The sequence below is a fragment of the Mus caroli genome, chromosome 19 (assembly GCF_900094665.2).
Source record: "Mus caroli chromosome 19, CAROLI_EIJ_v1.1, whole genome shotgun sequence".
In the NCBI taxonomy this organism is placed as follows: domain Eukaryota; kingdom Metazoa; phylum Chordata; class Mammalia; order Rodentia; family Muridae; genus Mus; species Mus caroli.
This window is the reverse complement of record NC_034588.1, coordinates 1,048,828-1,053,613: the sequence shown is the minus strand read 5'-3', so window position 1 is coordinate 1,053,613 and position 4,786 is coordinate 1,048,828. Positions and strand designations below refer to the sequence as shown.

At 47.3% G+C, this 4,786-nt stretch overlaps 1 pseudogene; it reads right to left on the bottom strand.

Moving 5' to 3' along the window:
- Positions 1–2,949: 2,949 nt before the first annotated feature.
- LOC110286012 lies at positions 2,950–3,563 on the bottom strand (annotated as a pseudogene).
- Between the last annotated feature and the right edge of the window lie 1,223 nt (positions 3,564–4,786).

Here is a 4,786-nt window from a genome sequence, read left to right as displayed (position 1 = left end):
TGAAGACAGCTACAGTGTACTTGCATATAATAAATAAATACATCTTTAAAAAAAAAAAAAAAACAAATTTGTTCAAGATCCAGAGAGGTTGGAGAGCAGAGAAGTGGAGGGAGGGTACCTAACTGAGAGAGATGCAGAGCAGAGGCCTGGCAGGGCTGTTAAGTCTCACAGGCCACTGGAAGCAAATGAGCGTTATCCTAGGCCCTAGACCAGTCAAGGTAGAGTTTAATTTAAGCAGTGAAAGCCACAATAGAAAGACAGGGAGCCTGAGAAGAGGCCACTGTGTGTCACACAGATGGTGCTGGTGCATCTAAGGGAATCAGAGACAGATAAGGAGTTGAAGAAGACTCATCATATTTTGGAAGATGGAGGCTTTAAGGGGAGGAGGGAGCAGGTTGCAGTGGTGGGATCGGGAGCTCAGTGTGGACTAAGTTTTCAGCACTTACCATCACCGTGAGCAGAAATGGTGGTCCTCTCCTCTCTGCACTGCCAGCATCCTGGACCAGTCCAGCACAATCTGGATATGGGACGTGGTTTGTAGAAAGAAGGAAATGCACTCTGGAGGCAGAGGCAGGCGGATTTCTGAGTTCGAGGCCAGCCTAGTCTACAAAGTGAGTTCCAGGACAGCCAGGGCTATACAGAGAAACCCTGTCTTGAAAAGACCAAAAATAAAAAAGAAGAAGAAAAGGAAAAGAAAAAGAAAAGGAAAGTAAAGAAAGAAGGAAATGATTGAAGCTGGCCTGAAAGGTCAAGTTTACAAGTTTACCTTCCTCCTAGACACCACCAGGGGGCAGCACCACCTCAAAGACCAGCCTTAGCGGCCCAGGCCTCTTCACACTATCTGGTCCCCTGGCAGACTGAAACTGCTTTCTCAGATCTCAAGAATCCATGAAGGATGCCCTGGAGACCTGCCCCTGGGAACAAGGTCTGGCTGGGACAGTGGGTAGGGGCTGTGGGTGAGATGGTCCATCTGGGTTTCCAGGCACTGAAAGGATGGCTGGCATCTCCAAACCCACATTCAGACTCTGCTCTGACGAGTTCTTCAGGCAGATGTTTGTTTTTAGATAGGAACTGTTCCAGAAAACCCAGGCCAGGGTGGGGCTGTGCTCTCAGGCAGTGCTTGTGTGAAGGTCAGGGGCACTGCTTCTGCTGTAGCTGCTTCGTATTTCATGTGTTCAGGAGTGTGGTCACTCATTCATTCATTCATCAAACATCAATGCTTGTCTGAATCTAGGCCTGAAATGGACACAGCAGGGCAAGAGATGAGCCAGGAACAATGGAGAGGTGATTCAGGCGAAGTGCTTGCTGCACAAGCATGAGGCTCTTACTTCAATCCCTCATCCCTCATAGAGCCTGTCTGTGACACAGTCACGGTCCCAGCACTGGGGTGGTGGAGACAGGTGGATTTATGAGGCTTCAGGTCCCACTTGAGAGACTCTGTCTCAAAATAAATGAATTGGGTGGTTGGAGAGATGGCTCGGTGGTGGTTAAGTGTTAAGAACACGTACGTGAAGGCAGGCGTGGTGGCGCACGCCTTTAATCCCAGCACTGGGGAGGCAGAGGCAGACGGATTTCTGAGTTCAAGGCCAGCCTGGTCTACAAAGTGAGTTCCAAGACAGCCAGGACTACACAGAGAAACCCTGTCTCAAAAAATACTAACTAGGGCTGGTGAGATGGCTCAGTGGGTAAGAGCACTGACTGCTCTTCCGAAGGTCCAGAGTTCTAATCCCAGCAACCACATGGTGGCTCACAACCATCCGTAACGAGATCTGGCGCCCTCTTCTGAAGTGTCTGAAGACAGCTACAGTGTACTTACATGTAATAAATAAATAAATCTTTAAAAAAAAATACTAACTAAATAACTAAATAACTAAATAAATAAATAATCATAATCTTAAAATTAAAATGAGTATATAGATGGATCCTGAAAAATTATATATAAGATTGATCAGATACATACCTGCACATAGCATGTATGCACTTATACTCACATGAATATGCACACATACTTGTAACACATATGTTCATATGCACACAAGAGAGAGATGACCATGGAGCATCAATTAGAGTAGAAGTCAGTGGGTATCTCTCCTCATTTATCAATATTCCTGACATTCAGGTGCAGAGATGTTATGATGTAATGTCTGCCTTCCCCCAATTTATATGTACAACAATGAATGTTTTTTTTTTTTTTTTTGGTTTTTCGAGACAGGGTTTCTCTGTATAGCCCTGGCTGTCCTGGAACTCACTTTGTAGACCAGGCTGGCCTCGAACTCAGAAATCCGCCTGCCTCTGCCTCCCGAGTGCTGGGATTAAAGGCATGCGCCACCATGCCCGGCTATAATGAATGTTTTGATTGCAATGGTTTTAAATGAAAGCAATATGGCCTGGCAGTGTTAAATGTAGAATGGAACATGCATACAGTTGGGGTCAGGGCATCAGGACGTGGGTCTGAAAGGAACAGCAGGATTGGTTAGGGAAGAAGGCACGTAAAGGGGCTTCCAGGTCAATGGAAAAGCAGAAGCCCAAAGTGAAGAACTAACAGAGAGAGGAGATTCCTAGGGGATGGCAGGAACCAAGCTAAAGAGGGCAACAGGACTCTACCATGTATGCTTCAGTTTAAGAGATTCACCAGCCTGGCGGTGGTAGTGCAAGCCTTTAATCCCAGAACTCAGGAGGCAGAGGCAGGCAAACTGTGAGTTTGAGGCCAGCCTGGTTTACATAGTGAATTCTAGCACAGCCACAGCTATATAGCCCTGTCTCAAAAATGAGAGAGAGAGAGAGAGAGAGAGAGAGAGAGACTGTTCACCTAGGCCACTAGGGTGGTATAAATCTCTGTAAGTTCAAGGCTAGCCTGGTTTATATAGTTAAGTTTCAAACTAAACAAAGGCTACATAGTGAGACTCTATTTCTTTTTTCTTTTTTTTTCCCCCACTGGTTATCATAGTCTTTTATTGAAATATTTTCTTGTTGCTTCTTAACTAGCTGGGCACTCCACTGCACCACTGTTGATGTCATCTATGATGTCATGAGGGTGGTGGCCGTCCACATTGCAGCCCACAGACTGTGCGGTACCCAGGATCTCCTTGATAGTTCCAGAAAGTTCTCTAGCCAAAGACCGGTGTCTCATCTGCCGGGCAATGTTGACAATCTCATCTCATCGAAAGTGATGTTCCCACTGTGTTTAATGTTCTTCTGCTTCTTCCTGTCTCTCGGCGGCTCTTTGAGGGCTTTGATGATCAGGGCGGGGATAGAGAGGGCACCACCTCGATCTGGGCCTGTCTGTTCTGGATGCTCAGTTTCCCTGTAATTCTGAGACCTCTCCAGTCACCGGTAGCCTTGGCAATGTCATCACCAACTTTCTTCAGAGACAGACCCAGAGGACCGATCTTCCCGGCCAAGGCGAATGTGGCGCCGACCTCGCCTCCGGTGCACCTCAGGTACACGACTTTGACCTCGTTGGGGTCGAACTTGGGCGGCATGGTGGAGGCGGCTGGTGTCGGATGAACCCAGATTCGGGACGACCGAAGAAAGTTGCACCGTTGCCTCCTCCGAGCCGAAAGCCGAGACTCTATTTCAGAAAAGCAAAGCACAGGTCACTGTTCACTTACCTAACCTGGCTTGGGCAGCAGAAAATTGGGGTCCAAAATGTCCCCTTAAGATTTTACACTTTTGACAGGTGGTGGTTGCTCATGCCTTTAATCTCAGTACTTGGGAGGCAGAAGCAAATTAATCTCTGAGCTCAAGTTCAAGGCCAGCCTGGTCTACAGCCTGTTCCAAGACAGGGCTACACAAGGAAACCCTGTCTCAAAAAAACCCAAACCAAACAAAACCAAATGAGACTTGACAGTCTCAGCTGGGTATAGTGGCACACACCTTTGACCCCAGTGCTTGGAAGACAAAGGCAAGCAGATTTTATGAATTCAAGGTCATCCTGGTCTACAGAGTGAGTTCCAGGGCAGCCAGGGCTACACAGAGAAACCTTGTCTGGAAAAACCAAAACCAGAAACAAAAACAGGACTTTTCACTCTTGGTAGCTCTGGGGCACTAGACAGCTGTTGTTTGGCCTTGAATGTACAGTAATCCCATCAGATCTAGATTTGGGGACAGCCATTCTGGTCAGAGCCTGTATCAGAGGGCAGTTTTAGGAACCCTGAGAGACGGACAGGTCAGAGGATTCTCAGGAGGCTGTAGTGGTGACATAGGAAAGGGGAAGTAGAGGCAGGGGTCTGGGCTTTGACTTGTCTGTCTAGAGATGCCATCCACTGACAACCCTTCTCCCTCAGTAGGATTTGTTTTCTTCCAAAGGAGTCAAGAAGTCAGGGGAGTCGGGATACTTGCTTTGCTGAACATGAACTGACAGGAGAATCAGGTTCTAAGTGTCCAAGCCTGGGGTGGGAGTGTCCTGGCAGCCTGGAAAGCAAAGAGGTGCTCTAGAGAGGTGTGCAGTTTAAATCGCTTTCACTCATTTGCTTAAGACGGGGTCTCTCACTCTATAGTCCTGGTTGGCTTTGACTTTACAGAAAGACACCTGCTTTTGCCTCTCGTGTGCTAGCCAGGCAAAGCAGGCAGGAGTTGGCCAAGGAAGAAGGCACAGAAGGGCTCAGTGGGTAAAATGTTTGCCACCAAACTTGAGTTCCATCCCTAGAGACCCACGTGGTAAAAAGAGAGAACTGATGGTCAAATTGTCTGTCCTCTAACCTCCACATGTGCATACACAATCAATCAACCGATCAATCAATTAATGAGTTCGGCGTTCATCGGAGTGTGGTTTTTTTTTTTTTTT